This window comes from Callithrix jacchus, chromosome 5 (genome assembly GCF_049354715.1).
Source record: "Callithrix jacchus isolate 240 chromosome 5, calJac240_pri, whole genome shotgun sequence".
Classification (NCBI taxonomy): domain Eukaryota; kingdom Metazoa; phylum Chordata; class Mammalia; order Primates; family Cebidae; genus Callithrix; species Callithrix jacchus.
This window is the reverse complement of record NC_133506.1, coordinates 28293427-28313640: the sequence shown is the minus strand read 5'-3', so window position 1 is coordinate 28313640 and position 20214 is coordinate 28293427. Positions and strand designations below refer to the sequence as shown.

General features: G+C 46.2%; 1 long non-coding RNA gene across 1 annotated transcript in view; it reads left to right on the top strand.

The window, feature by feature from the left end:
* The window catches only part of LOC118153586 (uncharacterized), a 30526-nt gene extending 16447 nt beyond the window's left edge, over positions 1–14079 (top strand). The window contains exons 2-4 of the long non-coding RNA XR_004742833.3: positions 5296–5392; positions 10371–10476; positions 13891–14079. This is a non-coding gene — a long non-coding RNA (uncharacterized LOC118153586). The remainder of the gene's footprint in view (positions 1–5295; positions 5393–10370; positions 10477–13890) is intronic.
* Positions 14080–20214: the final 6135 nt, after the last annotated feature.

Below are 20214 nucleotides of genomic sequence, written 5' to 3'. Positions count from 1 at the left end.
ATGACCTAAAACTCCAAAGAAAATGCATTTTCCTTCTATCGAGTACAAAGGGAACCCTCAAAATGAGAACCTGGCTTTTAACATCCAATTCAGAGTCAATATTATTTCTCACATCTCATTCGTTTCTATCTAACTGCACTGCCAGGGTAGGAACACCCCTTTCCTCAAAGACGCTGCACTGGGCAGAGGAGGCAGCCCTGCTGCAGCGGACCAAGTGCCTGGAGCTCTTGCTAGTGACCCACGTCACGTGGCCTGTCTTCTAAGCCTGTTGTGTGGCCTTGAACGAACCTCTCATCTCCTTTAGATTCCACTGCCCTCACCCAGAAAATGAGAAGCTAAATGAAGCCACCTCTAAGGAGCCTTCCAGCTATCATGGGTTAGGATGAGATGCTCTCTCCCTTGTCTGAATGCATGTGACATTGGTGATCTGCATTTAACACACTGATAACTGTGTTATTTCTCAATGGTCTGACTGCCACTTGTTTTCACTGTGTAGGCTCTGCCTCCCTTCCTGGAGTTACTCTATTCGTTTTATTACCTTCGACAAATCCTGACTGAGGAGCTGATGTGCACCAGATGTGGTTGTAGGTGCTGGGTGGAAGGCACAAACTGCCTGCTCATCTAGATTTTACAGTCTTCTTGGGGTGCCAGGTCGGGGAGAGAGAGACAGCAAACAGGTGGAAAAGACAATATGTCATGCTATGACGGGTTGTGATAGGTGCAATGAACTAAATAAAACAGGGCAAAAGGACGGCAAGTAACTGTGGCCTGGGGACTCTATTTTTGGAGTCAGGGAAGGCCTTTTTTTTTTTTTTTTTGAGACAGGGACTTGTTCTGTCACCCAGGCTGTAGTGCAGTGGTGCAATCACAGTTCACTGCAGAGTCGACCTCCTGGGCTCAAGCCATCCTCACACATCCTGAGTACCTGGGACTAAGGCGTGCACCACCATGCTCTACTACATTTAAAAAAAAATTATTTTTTGGTAGAGATGAGGTATTGCTTTGTTGCCCAGGCTGGTTTCAAACTCCTGGGCTCAAGCAATTTTCCTGCCTCAGCCTCCCAAAGTGCTGGGGTTTCTGGTGTAAGCCACTCTACCTGGCCCATTTTTCTATTTTTATTTATTTAGAGATGGAGTCTCACTCTGTTGTCCAGCCTGGAGTGCAGTGGTGCAATCTCGGCTCACTGCAGCCTCCACATCCCAAGATCAAGTGATTCTTCTGCCTCAGCCTCCCAAGTAGCTGGGACTACAGTTGCCCACTATCCTGCCCAGCTAACTTTTGTATTTTTAGTAGACATGGGTTTCAACACGTTGGCCAGGCTCGTCTCAAACTCCTGACCTCAAGTGATCCACCTGCTTCAGCCTCCCAAACTGCTGGGATTACAGACATGAGCCACCATACCCAGTCCCATTTTTCTGTTGTTTAAATTGGAGTATAACTGATCTACCATATGATGCACAGTTTTTAAGTGTTCAATTGATAAGCTGTGACAATTGTACAGACCTGTGGTGATTTTAAAACATGTCTGAAAATTCTGAGACTGTTCCCACCTTTCCCACTGTTTCCATCCCATCCATTATTTTATTTTATTTTATTTTTTGAGACGGAGTCTCACTTTGTTACCGAGGCTGGAGTGCAGTGGCACAATCTTGCTCACTGCAAACTTCACCTCCCAGATTCCAGCAATTCCCCCTCCCGAGCCTCCCAAGTAGTTGGGACTGCAGGTGTACATCAGCATGCCCAGCTAATTTTTTTGTATTTTTAGTAGAGACAGTGTTTCACCATATTGGTCAGGCTGGTCTTGAACTCCTGACCTCAGGTGATCCACCTACCATGGCCCCCAAAGTACTGGGATTACAGGCATCAGCCCCCATGCCCAGCCCCATCGCTTGATTTTAGACTGGCCTTGGTGACTTCATGTCAATGCACACAGTGCGGCAGAAGGGGCGTGATGGGATTTCTAAGACTAGGTTAGACAAACAAAACAGTTTCCACCTGGCACATGCTCGCCTGTGCCTTCTCTCTCTCTCTCTCTCTCCCTCCCCCCGCACCCCCCCCACCAGCCTCATGCTTATCCTCAGAACCCACACAACTGCACTGTGAGGAAACCAAGTGACCCCAGACAGGCCATGTGTAGGCAGGTGTTCCAGCCACAGCTGAAGTCAGCCAACAGCTAACACCAACCACCAAATATGGGACTAAATGACGCTTTGGATAATCGAAGCGCGTAGCCTTCAAGTTTTCTAGCTGAGACCCCAGACATCACAGAACACTCTGTCCCCACTGTGCCCTGTCCAAGTTTCTGTACTGCAGAAATCCCTACATAATAAAGAATAGTTTTCTTCAACTAAGCTTGGGAGCAATTTGTTACGCAGCAATCGATAACAGAAAAAAAATCTGTGTAGTTAACACCCCAAATGTAGAACATTTTCATGATCCCAGAAAGTTCCCTTAGGCCCCTCCCAGGCAATTTCTCCTCCACCCAGAGACACCGCATTCTTCTTCTACTGGCATTAATTAGTTTTGCTTATTCTAGAGAGGAAAGGCCCTTTGGACAAGATGCTCCTTGATTGGACGCCTGTGAGAAGTAAGGAAGTGATTGTGTGGGTCAAGGTCCACGGGATCCAAGCAGAGGAAACAGCCACTGCCGGGGCCCCCAGACAGGAATGCGAACAGTGAGGCTGAGAAACAGTGGAGACTAGAGGGACTGCATGGACTGAGCACAAGAGCGAGGCCAGAAGAAGGGGCAAGGGTCAGATTAGGCTTTCTAATTCTCCGGGAGAGGAGAAGCTGTTCATAAGATTTACGTTTTGTTTTTGTAGGTTTTCTTTTCTTGAGACAGGCTCTTGCTTTGTCACCCAGGCTGCAGTAGAGTGGTGTGATCGGAGTTCACTGCAATCTCAAACTCCTGGGCTCAAGTGATCCTCCTGCCTCAGTCTCCAGAGTAGCTGGGATTATAGCGGTGCACCACCGTGCCTGGCTAATTAAAAAAAAATTTTTTTTTGTTGCCTAGGTTGGTCTTAAACTCCCAGGCTCAAACGATCATACCTCTTTGGCCTCCCAAAGTGCTGGGATTAGGTTACAGGCATGAGCCACCACACCTGGCCAGGAATTTATGAGATTTTAAAAGGAAGTCTCTAGAAGCTATGGGGGGTAATGGTGGAAGCAGAGAGGCCTGTGTGGTGGATTAATGATGACCACAAACTCCTTGCCACTCTTTTCCATTGAAAGGTGGATACCATTTCTCACTACTTAACTTTGAGCTGATCCTGTGACTGCTTTGACTAAGGGAATGTACAGAAGTGACTCCCTAGGCTGTGATTTGAGAAATATGCAGTTTGGGGTGGGCACAGTGGCTCACGCCTGTAATCCCAGCACTTTGGGAGGCCGAGGAGGGCAGATCCCAAGGTCAAGAGGTTGAGACCATCCTGGCCAACATGGTGAAACCCCATCTCTACTACAATACAAAAAATTAGCCCAGCATGGTGGTGGGTGCCTGTAGTCCCAAACTACTCAGGAGCCTGAGGCAGGGGAATTGCTTGAGCCAGGGAGGCGGAGGTTGCAGTGAGCCAAGATTGAGCCACTGCACTCCAGCCTGGTGACAGAGCAAGACTCTGTCTCAAAAAAAAGAAAAAGAAAAGAAAAAAAAAAATCCAGTTTCCCTTTCAGTGCCAGGAATGTTTCCACTTAGAACCTACCCACCACGCTGTGAGGAAGCCCAAGCAGTTATGTGGAAAGGTGAGACCAAGGTGGAGAAGAATCAAGGCCCCTGGCCAACAGCTACAGCTGAGCCTCCACCGAGTAGTCGTCCCCAAATCCCAGCCCATTGGAGTGAGGCCATACTTATCCTTCCAGCCACCTAGTACCCTAAATGACATCACATCAAGCTGTGTAACTACCTGATCAACTTACAGAATCATGGGAAATAATAAATGAAGTGCTGTTGCTTTGAGCCACTAAATTTCAGGTTATTACACAGAAATAGAGAACTGAAACAACCTATGAGGAGGCTGTTAGTCCTGATGGGAGATAATGGTGGCTTGGTCTAGGTTAGTAAGGAGGGAGGCAGTGAGGAAAAAGATGACAGGATTTGTAACTGGAGTATGAGAGAAAGAAAAAACAGGAATGAAACCAACAATTTAGGGCTTGATACTTGGAGGAATGAAGTTGTCACTTATTAAGACAGGAAGAATGACAGAGGGACAGGCTTAGGGGAGAAATCAGGGATTCAAATTGGAACTTGTTAAGTCTGATATTTCCGTTAGACTTCCAAGTGGAGATGCTGAGTAGGCAGGTGGGTCTGTGAGTCTGAAATCCAGGGGAGAAATGTGGGCTGGACACTTAAATTTGGAAGTCAGTAGCATACAAGTGGATTTAAAGCTAGAAATATGGAGTTCTGGAGCCCCAAGGTACTGGAGTGCCGAGGTACATGTTAAAAAAGGAAGAGAAGAGTTCTGAGCCCCGACATACTCCAATATTGTGAACTCTAACGGATAAGGAGAAATCTCAAAGGAGATCGACAAGGACAGCCTGCGAGATGGGAAAGAGTGTGTCCTGGAGGCCAAGAGAATATGTTTCAAGAAGAGAGTAGGCTGGGTGTGATAGTTCATGTCTATAATCCTAGCACTTTGGGAAGCCAAGGAGAGTGGACCTGAGGTCAAGAGTTCAAGACCAGCCTGGTCAACATGGTGAAACCCTGTCTCTACTAAAATACAAAAAGAAAAAATTAGCTGTATGCTGTGGTGCATGCCTGTAATCCCAGGAGGCTGTGGCAGGAAAATCACTTGTAATTTGTAGCACAATTCAGGAGGCAGAGGTTGTGGTGAGCCGAGATTGTGCCACTGCTTTCCAGCTTGGGGGCAACAGAACAAGAATCCATCTCAAATAAATAAATAAATAAAAATTAAAAAATAAAAACTAGCCAGGCTTGGTGGTGTGCACCTGTAATCTAGCTACTCAGGGAGGCTGAGGTGGGAGGACCGCTTGAGCCCAGGAGTTTAAGACTGCCGTGAGCTTTGATTCATTCCACTGCACTCCAACCTGGGCAACAGAATAAAACTCCATCTCAAAAAAAAAAAAAAAAGGATGGTTAAGTCAACGTGGTATGTTAATATAGAAATACTCTAGCAATTTTTAAAGACCAAGGTAGATCTATAGATAGTAACAGTTTATAATTTGTAGCAGTTTTGTAACTAAAACCATGAAATTTTACTTTCTAAATGTAAGCATATGTTTGTAAATGCACACCAAAACATCTCTAAAGATACTTAGCTATTTATCATTTGAATATTATAGAACAAGAATCTACTCATCTTATACATGGGCATTTAAAAATTTGGTAGAGAAACTAGAAGAAAATGAAGCTAAATATTTACAACACTGACTTGGAAAGGTAAGATTTCAGTGTTCATTTTCCCCTGTGTTTTTATTTTTCCACTAAGAACATTTTAGAATGATTATTTCCATGGGAAAAAAGACAATGGTGAAATAACAATGGGCCAAGCAACACGCACACACACACACACACACATGCACACACGCGCGCACACACATATGCGCCCACACACACACACACACGCACACACACACAAGATGTGCTCATTAAAGGAGATAAAATTGCACAGTGAGAGTTCCTGAGCATGTTCTAGAATCTTCTCCACATTAAGTATAAATCCTTCCCAGAGAGTCTGTATATGGCGGCAGGGGTAGAAAAGGGGACAAGGGTCTCTGAAATCAATGTTCTTTGGGGACCCAGAATTTGAATAGTAGTCTAATAAGGCCAGGTGGTAGGAACATTTCTGTGGGGCCAGTTGTCTTGATCCAGAGAGAAAACAGGTTCCACAGACAACAACTGTGTAGCTAGGACCAGCCTTGCTACGATCTGAAGCTGTTGGCCACAGGGGGGACTGATCAACACCCCCAACTTATTGTAGGTGGATGGAGTTGCACCTCCGCCGGCTGCCAGGCTGCTAAGGTTTCCCTTCCTTCTCCCTCTGCTTCTGCTCCTGCCTGGCTGCTCAGCAGGCAGGGTTGGAATGCAAACTGCCTGCCTCTGCACAGAGATGGTGTGCTCTGTCTCGCTCTGTCCCCTTTTTGTAATGCTCATCTTCTGAGACCAGGGGAAGTAAAGTCACAGTCCTCCCTTGAGTGAGGGCTGCCCACTTTTTCACTAGTGCTAGTTTGGGGTCCCGGCCTCCACATTCCCATCTCTAATTTCCTCATCCTCTGGATTTTAATGGTCCTGGTTACACATTAACTAACCAATGGCCTTGGACCCTGGCAGCCCTCAAAGGTGAGAGTGAGAGACTATGGGGTGTGTCTGGACACTGTAAACAGAAAGTGAAGTCTGAACATTAACACCAATTTGTTAAGACCTGGTTCCCAATCCAAGCCAAAGATCCTGGATGGGACCAAAAGAAAGAAATGCTGAGATTAAAAGAGAGCTCACTCTCAAGGCTAGAAGATTCAAGAGAACAAACAGTGCCCTGGGGCAGGGGGATGGGGGAGACAAAGAAATTGCTTTGCCATCTGAATAAAACAGTTCACACATTGATTTTATTTGGGAGTGAGGAGATACTGACAGTGACCTCTCAGCACACAAGACGGTTAGTAGTGTCTCACATCAGGAAAACAGAACACCTATGCTTTTAAAAAACTTGTTTATTTTGAAATAATTTCACACTCTCAGAAAAATTGCAAGAATGTACTCAGAATGCCCAGAAACTCTTCATTCAGTTTGATGATGATGCGTAAACATTTCGCCACATTCATTTTATCGTTCTCTCTCACACATACATGCACATATTTTTCTGAACCACTGAAGTAAAGTTAGTGCTATACTTCGGATGTTTTTCCCCAAACTTCATGTTAAAATTTGATCCTCAAAGTTGTTGGAGGTGGGGTTAAACCGGAGGTGCTTGGGCCACACACGACGGATCTGATGCCCTGGAGGTGGGGTGAGTGAGTCTCACTGTTAGTTTCCACTAGCTCTGGTTGTTAAAAAGAGTGGGCCCCTCCCCCCATCTCGCTGATTCAGCAGCCATGTGATCTCTGCGCAGCCAGCTCCCCTTTGCCTCCCACCATGAGTAAAAGCAGCTTGAGATCCTCCCAGAAGCTGAGCAGATGCTGGCACCATGCTTCTTCTACAGCCTGCAGAACAGAGTCAAATAAACCTCTTTTTTTTATAAATGACCCGGCCTCAGTCGGGTACAGTAGCTCATACCTGTAATCCTAGCACTTTGGAGGCTGAGGTGGGTGATTGCTTGAGCTCAGGAGTTTGAGACCAGCCTGGGCAACATAGTAAGACCCTATCTCTACTAAAAAAAAAAAAATTCACCTGGCGTGGTGGCACATGCCTGTAGCCTTTAGTCCCAGCTACTCAGAAGGCTGAGGTGGGAGGATCACTTGAGCCCAGGAGGCAGAGGTTGCAGTGAGCCAAAATTGTACCACCTTAAGTGACAGAGTGAAACTCCATCTCAAAAAATTACCTGGCCTCAAACATTTCTTTACAGCAGCTCTAAACAGACTAAGACAGAGAGATCACACTGCCCTTTATCCCTGAACATCTGACAGCACTAGTCTGGGTTCCAGGCCTCTACATTCCCATCTCTAGTTTCCTCATCCTCTGGATTTTAATGGCCCTGGTTACACATTAACTAAGAACAAATAAATTCACGTACATAACTTCTGTTCAGTTACCAAAATCAGGAAAACTACTGATACATTGTTATTACTAAATAAACAGTCCATATTCAATTTTTGTCCTTTGTCCCTAATAATGTCCTCTACAGCAGTGTTTCCAGTCTGGGACCCCAGGGCCACACATTTACACTGAGGCTGTTGGGACTCTTTACCCTCCCTCCATCTGGGACTGTTCCTTCTTCCTTCTTTGCCTTTCTTGACCTTAATTTTTTTCTTTCTTTCTTTCTTTGTTTTTTTTTTCCTGAGACAAAGTCTCGCCCTGTTGCCCAGGCTGGAGTGCAACGGTGCAATATTGGCTCACTGCAACCTCCGCCACCCAGGTTCAAGTGATTCTCCTCCCTCAGCCTCCTGAGTAGCTGGGATTACAGGTGCCTGCAACCATGCCCAACTAATTTTTTTGTATCTTTAATAGAGATGGAGTTTCACCATATTAGCCAGGCTGATCTCGAACTCCTGATCTCGTGATCAGCCCGCCTCAGCCTCACAAAGTGCTGGAATTACAGGCATGAGCCACCCTGCCCCGCCCCACCTTAATGTTTCTTAAAAGTGCAGAACAGCTCTTTTGTAGGCTGTTCCTCAATGTGAGCTTGCCTGATATTTCCTCCTGATTAGTTTTAGAACCGCACAGCAGCAAACCTGCTCTCTGTATAGTGCGTTGAAGGTCAACATGTTCCCATTGCTAGTGGCACTAACTTTGATCTCTTGGTTAAGGTGGTGACTATCAGGTTTCTCCACTGAAAGGTCATTATTTTTTTCTTTGTAATTAATGAGTAATTTGAGAGTGAATATTTTGAGAATATGTAAGTGCCCTGTTCTTAATCATACGTTCATGCACTAGTTTTAACATCCATTGATGATTCCTGTGTGACTCAATATCATGATGGTAGCAAAACAATGATGTTTCTTTTCTCTTTCTTTCTTTTTTTTTTTTTGAGACAGAGTCTCACTCTGTCACCCAGGCTGGAGTGCAATGGCGAGATCTCAGTTCACTGCAACCTCCTGGGTTCGAGCGATTCTCCTGCTTCAGTCTCCTGAGCAGCTGGGATTACAGGCATGTGCCACCACACCTGGCTAATTTTTGTACTTTTTAGTAGAGATGGATTTTGCTGTGTTGGCCAGGCTGGTCTCGAACTCCTGGCCTGAAGTGATCCACCTGCCTTGGCCTCCCAAAGTGCTGGGATTGTAAGCGTGAGCCACCACATCCAGCCAAAAATGGTGATGTTTCTAATTTAATCATTCTTTCTACATTTATGACTTAAATAGGACAGACATAAAAGGTTTTTCTTTTTTGTTGTCGTTGCTGAGACGAAGTCTTGCAGTGGTGCAATCTGGGCTCACTACAACCTCTGCCTCCTGGGTTCAAGTGATTCTCCTCCCTCAGCCTCCTGTGTAGCTGGGATTACAGACATGCATCACACACTGGGCTAATTTTTTTTTTTTTTTTTTTTTTTTTGAGGAGTCTCCCTCTGTCACCAGGCTGGAGTGCAGTGGCATGATCTCAGCTTACTGCAACCTCCGCCTCCTGGGTTCAAGGAATCCTCCTGCCTCAGCTTCCCGAGTAGCTGGGACTACAGGCCTATCCACCACACCCCGCTAATTTTTTGTATTTTTAGTAGAGATGGGGCTTCACTGTATTGGCCAGCGTGGTCTCAGACTCCTGACCTCAAGTGATCTGCCTGCGTTGGCCTCCCAAAGTGCTGGGATTTACAGGCTTGAGCCACAGTGCCCGGCCAGAAGGGAAAGCTCTTCATAGGAGAATGCCAACTAGTAATGTATCACTGCTATCTACAAATACACACACATATATACATATTCATAATGTACTAAAATAATGTACGCTATATATACTTATATATGGTATACATTATACTATGTAGTATATTTACTACTATACACACACATGTAATATACTAAAAATATATATTTATATTACCATTTATACATAGAATACATTATACTATGTAGTATAATGCAGTGTATTAACATATGCTACTATACACACATAAATAATATACACAATATAGTAATAATGTATATGTATATATGCTTGATATAAGCTACTATATATAGCTAATATAGTTATTTATAAATTATATAATATTACTGTATTATAGTTATATATAGCTATATTATATATAGTTATATATTAGTTATATAGTTTTTTATATACATACACACACACACTTTATGTGTGTGTGTGTGTGTATAACCACGGACAGATGGATTCTTCTTTTATCTATAGGTTATAATTGCTGTCATTGTTTTTCTGACTTATTTTATTTTGTTTTTTTAAATAGAGACAAGATTTCTCTGCCATCCAGGCTGGAGTGCAGTGGCACAATCATAGCTCACTGCAGCCTCCAATTCCTGGGCTCAAGATATCCTCCCACCTCAGACTCCTGAGTAGCCGGGACTATAGGCACTCATCACCATGCCTAGCTAATTAAAACAATGTTTCTTCTGTAGAGATGGGGTCTATGTTGCCCAGGCTGGTCTCAAACTCCTGGCCTCAAGGGATCCTCCCACCTCAACCTCTCAAAGTACTGGGATTATAGGCATGACCCTCTGAGCCTGGCGTTATTTTGGCTTATGTTAATGTTCGCGTTGCCTCAAATGTGGTCAATGGGAGCCCCTTCACATTAACTCCTGAATCCTTTTGGTGTTTCCAGCCTTTTCAGAATTTGCCCGTTTCTTCTCGCACAATAAGATGTTCCAGGCTCATCATGCATTTTCCCTGGGCCAGCTCTGGAATCAGCCGTTTCTCTAAGTTGCCCTGTAAGTCTATATGTTCAGAAATGAAATTAGCCCGTCTAAAGCTCTCAAAAGTGTGCTGGCTGCTCTGGTGGGGTATCCACTAAGCTTCCCCACTAACATGCCATATACAATTAAATTTTATCTCATTTATTTTATCTTAATTATTTGTAATATAACATACTGTAAAATGATTGTTTATTAAAAGAGAAACTTTTTCTTTCTTTTTTTTTTTTGAGATGGAGTCTCACTCTGTCGCCCAGATTAGAGAGCAATGGCGTGATCTTGGCTCACTGCAACCTACACCTCCCAGGTTAAAGCGCTTCTCCTGCCTCAGCCTCCTGAGTAGCTGGAATTACAGTTACTTGCCACCTCGTCCAGCTATTTTTAGAAATATGTATTTTTAGTAGAGAAGGGGTTTCACCATATTGGTCAGGCTAGTCATGAACTCCTGACCTCAGGTGATCTACCCACCTCACCCTCCCAAAGTGCTAGGATTACAGATGTGAGCCACCACGCTCGGCCTAGAAGAGAAACTTTTGATTTACTCCATATGTTTAAATGTCTTATAAAAGTTAGAATAAAATTTAGTTTCCTACCTTTTGTTTTTGTGCAAAATTAGTAATTGCAGCCACCTTATGGGGTGACTAAGCTTCCGTGAGCTGATCTAGACACTCAGCCATCGTGTAGAATGTTGATTGCATAGGAAGATGTGTTCTGAGCGTGAAACAACCAATTTATAAATGGACTTCAGAAGATCGCTATTTATAAGATGGGTTCACAGGTAGTCGAACTAGTCAGTGAAGTTTAAATAAATTCTCCTTCATTCCCCCCAATTTTTTTTTTTTTGAAACATAATCTTGCTCTGTTGTGCAGTGGCATGATCTTGGCTCACTGTAACCTCTGCCTCCCAGGTTCAAGTGATTCTCCTGCCTCAGCTTCCCTACAAGTTCCCAGGAAATACTAATGCTGCACCAGGGACCACATTTTGACAACCACTGCCTTAGATATCTGTGGAGTCAACTAATTACCCTCTGTCTCCTTGTTAGCTGGATTACAGGCATGTGGCACCACACTCAGCTAGTTTTTGTATTTTCAGTAAAGACAGGGTTTTCACCATATTGGCTAGGCTCGTCTTGAAATCCTGACCTCAAGTGATTCGCCTGCCTTGGCTTCCCAAAGTGCTGGGATTACAGGGGTGAGACACTGCACCTGGCCATAAAATTCTTTTGTTTCTATTCATCTATCATTAACTTTGATCAGAAACCAGTTGAAAGCTCAACTCCTGTGGCTGGTGGCAAGTGTTATTTTAGCATACAACTCAGCACTTGTATTCCTTTCCACAATCTACCAGGAGTCAATTTAGAAAATACCTGTGAAATAAACTCCTGAGAGAAAAGGGTCCCATGGTTCGGGATCATAGTTTGCCCACAGTGAAGGATGTGCTCAGAAAACAAGGAGACAGAGGGTAATTAGTTGACTCCACAGATATCTAAGGCAGTGGTTGTCAAAATGTGGTCCCTGGTGCAGCATTAGTATTTCCTGGGAACTTGTAGGAAATACTCATATTCTTAGGCCTCAAACCAGACTTCTGGATTTGAATCTCTGGGGTGGGTCCCAGAGATCCAGGTTTTAATATGCTCTCCAGGAGGTCCCCATGCCACTCAGGTTAGGGAACTGCTGCTCAAAGAAGTGGGCAGGGGCAAGGCTGCACCCTCTAACGAGCCAGCTGCCATCCCAGCTAGCAGCCAGCCAAGGATCTGGAAAGGGAGGCATCTTCTACATGGGGACAGGGACTGTTCCTGCCTCAGGTCTTGGCTGCTCACAGCTTTGCCGAGAACCAGGTGTTCAAGTGGCCCAGGACTTGCAGGAGAAATCACCAAGAAGATGTTATGTTCACAGAAGTTCACACCGGATGGGGTGAGCCAAGACGCGTGACTCTCTGTTGTCTCCAGGGGTTCCCCATGCTACCCCGATTCTGTTTTCAGAGCATCTTCTTGGGATGTCGGTTCTTTGCCTGATTGTGTCTCATCTGACAGGTGAGGAGGCAGGGAATTCAGACAAACAACTATGCAAAGCCCTGCAGAACATCCTAACGGGGAGAGGGTCGGGGCTCAGGGGTGGTAAGTGGGGGCAAAGAGGGAGGAGCTTCTCCTGGACCCCCACCCCACAGTGTGAATGCAGCCACTTAAGAACTTCTGTTTATAACCACTGAGGTGGCCGTGATCTCAGACTGCAAATATGATAATATTTGACGTCTATTTTGCAATCTCAGAACAAAGCTTTGGCTGCCCTAGAAAAGGGACTGGCTGTGTTCAGCAGATGGAGGCAGAGTCAGAATGGAGGGGTCAGGAGGGGTCGCAGAGAAGCCTTGTGATCAAGCTATGCAAATAGGCACCTGTGTGCTAGTCTGTACCGAGGGCCAAAATCATTTCCCATTTTCTGAAACGAGAGCCTTGGAGTGACTTCCACCTTAGCCTCTTTGGAAATTAAAGCATGGAGCTGTGATGAATGCCTTTCTGACCAGGGCATCACGGGCAGTGTAAAGATCTATGCGCTTATTTAATGATGAGCTCAGGCCAAGATCAGCCTTCAAGGGGAAACCACTGTGTCTCCTTTCTGCTCACTCCAGAGCAGGGCTTGAGAGTCCTACTAGGCTGAGAGGCTCTTCAAGTACCTCAAGTTTACCCAGCAGAGACGATATTGACCTTCCATTTTTAATCAATGATTCGTCCCCCGAGGCCACACAGAAGATGGAGACTGCGATCTTTCCTTTCTCCTTCTTTTCTCTCTCTAAGTCCTTTCCCGGTTCTGACAATGCTGTTTCCTTGGGAAAAAAATAGGTAAACATTTACATCAGACTCCCAAGGTCCTCGTTAGACCCAGTGGGGTCCCACAGCTTCTGTTTTCTTGTGGTTTCCTGAGGGAGAGAGTGGAGGAGGGAGCCATCTAAACCAAGGGTCACAGTTCCTTTCCCTCCTTAGAGGACTTGGAGAACGGGGACTCACAACGTAAAAGGATTGAGATCATCAATCAACCTTTGCATATCTTTGTGAACAGTTTAACATTTATTACAGTAAAATAATGACTGCCACGCCATGTAAAGGCAGTATAAACTCACCAGTAACCTTCAGCGTCCTCCCCTGTAATGTCAATAAGAAGCTCGTGAATTTATTCAGCTTGGGAGCAGATAATGCACAAACCAAGAAGGATCAGCATGTGTATGCCTGGTTCTTCATCCAAACAAAAACTTGATTTCAATGCTATGACTAGTGTTTCTATACTCACATATCCGGGACTCCTCTGGGTTTCTGAAAATGTCCTACTGCCTTTTTCACCAACAGGGGCAGGAAAGCCCTGTGTTGACTTACTATCCCTCTCTCCTGATGCCGCACTGCAAAAACCGTTTTACCTTCCTTTTCCCTTCTCCCACTCCAGGTCTCACTCCTTCTAAGCAACCCCCTGCAGAGTGATGCGTCTCTACCTAGAAGAGGTCCACTGAAGGAACCAGATGTTTCCATAGGAGAAATGCACAGCATGAAACTACCATACAGAGAAATACCTGAGCCATCAAGAAATAAAGTGAGAACGTGGATGAGGCTCATGAAGAAGCCAATATGCCAAACAGTGAGTACACCAGGTGTGAATGCGTGACCAGAAATGAAAACAGTTCCTGTGAATGCACGTTATACCCCAGACAGGACCAGTTAGAATAGCGTTCACCACAAGTAAATTACTTTTACTGAAACTTACAACCTGGGAAGTAGGTAGAACAGGTGTCATCAGTTCAGAGAGGAGCAAAGAGTTGCCCAGGTCATAACCACATCATGAGACAAGGTCTGGCTCTGTCACCCAGGCTGGAATGCAGTGGCACTATCACAGTCACTGCAGCCTCAACCTCCTGGATCCAAGCAATCCTCCCACCTCAGCCTCCTGAGCAGCTGGGATTACAGGCATGTGACACCACACCTGGCTAATTTTTGTATTTTTAGTAGAGATGGGGTTTCACCATGTTGCCCAGTCTTGTCTGAAACTCCTGGGCTCAAGCAGTCCTCCCGCTCCTGCCTCCTAAAGTGCTGAAATTATGGGTATGAGTCACTACTCCCAGCTGGCTTCTAGTGAGGATCTTTATTCTTCAGTGAAATAAATGCCTTTCAGGAATTCTTCACATTCATGAAAGCCAAATGCAATGAGGAAGCCTTAAGTAGCTCCTTGAGTTAAAAAAAATATGCTAGAAGATTTTTGTACAAATTGAGAAATTCGAATGGAATATGTATTAGATGGCATTCTTGAATTAGTGTCAATGGTCTTCGTGCGGTGATAGTATTGTGACTAGGTAGGAGCTGTCCTTGTTCTTTGGAGATGCTGGATGGGGGATTTAGGCCATAAGGAAAGAAGTGACCACAGAGGAAAGGAGAGTGAAGGCACCAGAGGACCTAGCTAGTCTGCTCAGGACTCCACTTAGCCAGATGGAAAACACAGTTATGAACAGATATTCATACTATTATGAATAGATATTCATACTCAGCAATACTATTGCTGAGTAATAGACCAGACCAGAACATGGAGCATAAAAAAACAATTGCTTCTTTGCTCCCAGTCTGCACTTCAGTCAGATGCTCCTCTCTGGTCCTGTGGCATCACCTCTGGTGCTCCAGTGCTGGGGGCTAAAAGGAATCACTTGCTGTTGCCTGGGTTCCTGGGTTCTCTCCACATGTCCTCTCCATGTGGTGAGCTTGGGCTTCCTCACAGCATGGCGGTCTCAGAGTAGTTAGCCTCTTTACATGACAGCTGGCTTCCCCTAAAGTGCAAAAGTAGAAGCTGCCAGATCTTCACAGGGTGAAGGCCTTGTTCTAACAAGCACTGTGTCACTTCTGCCATGGTCACAGAGCCAGGCCAGCTTCAGAGGTGTTAGATACAAGGAGAAGCTCATCGGGCTGGGGGTCACTAAACAGATAGTTTACCACATGTAGGGATGAGGAGCTATGGTCAGTGGAAATCTATTATAGGCCAACATCCACAGGAACAGAGTACTTGATAAGACATTGCCCTAAATAATTCACCTTGAGATGGTCTGGTTTTCCCTAGAAGACAGTGAAGTCCTTGAGGTCAGGGATCATGCCAAACTCATTTCTCCATGTATCCAGTCTGGCATGGTTCCTGGGGCACAGAAAGTACTCCCCAACGATGCTCCTGGTGAATGTGTGAATGAACAAAGTGCTTCTTCTTTTTTTTTTTTTTGAGATAGAGCTTTGCTCTTGTTGCCCAGGCTGGAGTGCAATGGCGCAATCTCGGCTGACTGCAACCTCCACCTCCAGGTTCAAGCGATTATCCAGCCTCAGCCTCAGCCTCCCAAGTAGCTAGAATTACAGATGTGTGCCACCACGCCCAGCTAATTTTGTTTTGTATTTTTAGTAGAGACTGGGCTTCTCCATGTTGGTCAGGCTGGTCTCAAACTCCCTACCTCAGGTGATCCACCTCCCTTGGCCTCCAAAAGTGCTGTGATTACAGGCGTGAGCCACCGCAACTGGCCAAGTGCTACTTCTTATATTGCTGCAAAAATGCCAATGAGAAATGTTTGTGCATCGAGACTAAATGCAGGTATATCTGAGCAGAGACAAAGGCTGGTCCTTGGTGAGAATTGGGACCAGGAAGCAAGACTGACAGCATTCCTAGGGGACTGGAGGGAGAGATGCGTCTGATTTCATACTGTGGCCGTGAGTGTGCTTGCGAGTTCCAGGAAGCCCTGGCCAGTGGTATCCTGTGAACACCATTTCATGAACTACCAGGATGATTAAACTGCAGGGTGCTGTGGAGGGGCTTCTAGCCCTTTTCCCTGGCACATCCCCTCACTTGAGTAATGCCTGGCTTTAAATTTGGGAAGGCAGAAGATGGCAATCGGGCTGTCTGTCAGTGTCATCATCTGTCATCATCTTCAGGCTGCCAGTGGGACAGCTGGGGAAAAGCAGGATCAAGTTGACTGGCAGAGGGTTTTACATCTAATGAGTTTGTGTGCTGTAATAGTATAATAAATAAGGCTCTGGAGGAACGCAGCTATCACTCGCATTCCCAAACTGAGATACAGCCTTGCCAGAAGCTCACGAAACCATCTGTTACCAAATATTATTCTGTGTCAGTGGCTGGACTGGCCTGAGGACATGGACGACATCAACGGAAGGAGGCAATTGACAACACCATGTCATTCAAAAAGATTTAAAGGGAACTGCCTTAAGGAGCTGGAGATTTCCAGGTGATTTTTGAAATGCACATGTAAAACCACCACCAGAAGCAGTCAGACGTGAAATCTCGGCTGCTGAATGCTAAAGAATCTTTCCTTTGGAGGAGTTCAGTTTCTGTCACTTGGGGTCAGTTCTCGAGTCATTTCATCCTTATCTGCTTGGATTTGGGGCTGGAATTAATGCAGTCCTCTTTAGTGTGTTTTTGCCAGTGTGATCCATCAAGATCTGATTGTCGCCAAAGAACTCCACCGATGACACAGCCGTTAATGACAGGAATATTGAGAGTGGACGAAAGCTTGAGTGTTGGATAGAAGCCATCAGGATTGGTAGTTGCTTGGTTTCCTCATGTTTTTGTTGTTGCGGAGAAGGAGGAGGAAGCTTACAAGCTGTCACAAATAAAGAACTGGGGCCGTAATAAATCTCATGTTGGTAACACAAGTACATGCTGAGCTATCAAACCACATGGTAATGGGGCAAGTCAGGAGGACAGAGGGGCATGGTGACCCTTTGAAAAGGAGGCAACATTAGGAAAACAGTTCCTTGTGCTCACTTGAGCCGCACATATACTAAATTTAGAAAAGCGATTCATTGGCTGGGCGCAGTGGCTCACGCCTATAAAAGCAGCACTTTGGGAGGCCCAGGGGCATGGATCACAAGGTCAGGAGATTGAGATCATCCTGGCTAACATGGTGAAACCCCATCTCTACTAAAAATGCAAAAATTAGCCGGGGGTGGTGGCACATATCTAGAGTCCCAACTACTCAGGAGGCTGAGGCAGGATAATTGCTTGAACCAGGGAGGTGGAGGTTGCAGTGAGCTGAGATCACCCCACTGCACTCCAGTCTGGGTGACAGAGTGAGATTCTCTCTCAAAAAAAAAAAAAAAAAGCGATTCATTGAAATGAAAAGTTCAAGGATAGCTAAGTCCCAGGGTAGCAAACGCAGGAGATGTTATGGGGCTTATCTGTGTAAGATAAGGTGAACCCACGAAGATTTGCCTTGGTGTGTTTATGCCTGGACAAAGTGTAATTTCCCATGTTGACAGAAGACCCTGGATTGGCCGCTGCTGGGGAGCTGCAGGGGTGGGTTTCTCAGGACAGGATTTAGTGAGGTCGATTTCAGTGCTTCATACTCACAGAATTTATCCCTCATTCCCTGTTGAGAACAGTCCTTCTCAAATGTATTTCAGGACTAGATACGGTAGAATGGTACTCCATATCCATTCCAGTGCCTTCTGGTAGGTCTAGCTATGCTGCAGAGGGGCTGGAATGGATAGTGAGCACCATTCCACCATAGCACCATATGGAAAGCAAATCTCTATATACTTCCTAGACTCCCTTGCAGCTAGAGTTCTGCTGTGCTCTACGTAGGTCCTACTAATCGGATGTGCTTGTAAGAGACTTGGAGAGTGGGAAGCAGGCAGAGCTGTGCTGCTGCTCCTGGGCTGCAAGCTTGCTTGTGGTAGTGTGAGTGGAGGACCTAGTGCATTGAATCAGAGCACACAACATCCATTTTGTTCTGGACAGCTGTGACAGTGATGCTCAGCCACTCACCCTGGGCCACCCTGGCACAGGAAGCCCAGTAGTGTGGGCAGGACTGTGGCTTTGGTTGTAGCCCTCATACACCAGGGCTTCTGACCTGAATCCTCTACTTCCTCACACGTGCACCTCAAGCCTGACTCAAGACTCTGTATTCAGTCTCTCTGTTCACTGACTGGGGTCCACATACGTTATCCTTGTGCTTAGCTTGGTCCCCTCCCCCGGTTGCCTCCCATCAACCTGGTGCCAAGCCATTCTCCCAGAACCAGCCCACTGAGGCCTCACCTCAGCATCCCCTCCAGGCCAATACTGCCATCTCTCACACGCTTCAGCACTGTATCCTGTCTTGTCACCTGGTGCATTCTGTGATTTGTGTGTTTACATGTGTTTGTATCTTGTCTCTTCAAAGACCCCGGGGGGCCTGCCCCAGCCTTATTCAGCAGCCCCGGGCTGACAAAGGCTCAGCTTGCTTTTACTTGGATTCAGTGTTGGACCTGAAGCCCTGGCCCATCGACACTGGGCTCTGACCAGGGAAGCCAGCTGCTGTTTCCTCCAGCATGAGTGGTGTGATGAAAGATGAGGTGGGAGCTCCAGCTGAAGGCCTTCCTACACTGGGCACTGGGTGCAGCGATGGAATTTCTTCCCACCGTGGGTCTGCTGGTGCACCAGGTGGTTGGAGCTGCTGGTGAAGGCCTTGTGCAGTCAGAGCACTCATAGGGCTTCTTACCTGTGTGGCTCCTCCAGTGCACCAGGAGGCAAGAGTTGTCTCAGGTTGAGGTCTTGCTGCACTCGGGGCACATAGATGGCTTCTCACTGTGTGCACACCTGGTGCACAGTGAGGCTGGGGCTCTGACTGAAGGTTTTGGTGCATGTGCTGCTGACGAAGGGCTCCTCCCCCGTGGGCATCCCCTGGTGCCACCTTCAGTATGCACAGAGATTCCTGCTGCGGCGGCCAGGCTGGGGCTGCAGTGGACAACTTCCCCAAGCTCCAGACGGTTTTGGCCTCTCTCCTGAGAGACAGTTCTTTTCTTTTGCCAGGGCCTGCCTGGTGTCTTTTCATTTCTCCCCCTTTTGCTCACCTGCAAGCTGTTCCAACAGCTGTGCTCCTGTTCCCTGCTTCTCAGGCATCCCCAAATGCACAGGCCTCTGGAATCTCACTCTGAAGTCTTCTAGAGAATTCTTCTTTCAGATTTGATTATTGCAGAATCAAATTGTCCTTTTCAACTTTGGTCTCAATATCCAGCCTGGCTGAGGCCTCTCTACTCAGCCTTAGCAGAACGTCCACAACAGCAGCCCTCAGGGCAGGGAACAGATGGGTCCCAGGCAGCAGGTGGCCTCAGAGGGATGAAGTCAGAGGAAACCCAGGCCCTGCTCTCACAGTGGCTTTCTCATCCAGAGCTCATGCTGCTGTCACCAGGCCAGTTCTGAGACTTTCTGCTGTGGCGCACCAAGTTCCTATGGGAAATGCCCACACTCTGCTTTGGTGGGGGAGCTGACACCTTTAAGTCAACTTCATAGAGGCACCATTTACATGTAATAAAATGCTCAACGTTGAGTGTACAGTTTTGAGAAATGCATACACCCATGTGATCACCACCACAATTAAGAACGGAAGTGAGGCCCGGGGCGCCTCCAGGCTCACAGGGCTTTCTCCATTTGTGAACATCTCAAGCAGTTGGAGAGAGGAAACCCTGATGTGTCCTAAAGGCTCAGCAAGTGTCACCTGAGCATGCCTGGCAGAGCCCGAACCCCAGATCCTTAGCGTCTGTCCACTGCTCTGTCAAAAAATTATTTAAGCCACTTTATGGCCTATCATTGTAGAGAATCTCCAAATACAGCTCCATGATAGTTTCTGTTGTTGTATACACATCAACTCCACCCATTAAGAGGTGAGGTCCCTCCACTTGCTGGTCCCAGTAACTCGCTTGACCAGCAGAATGCAGTGGAAGTGACTTCCAAGGCTAGGTCATAAGAAGCACTGCAGCT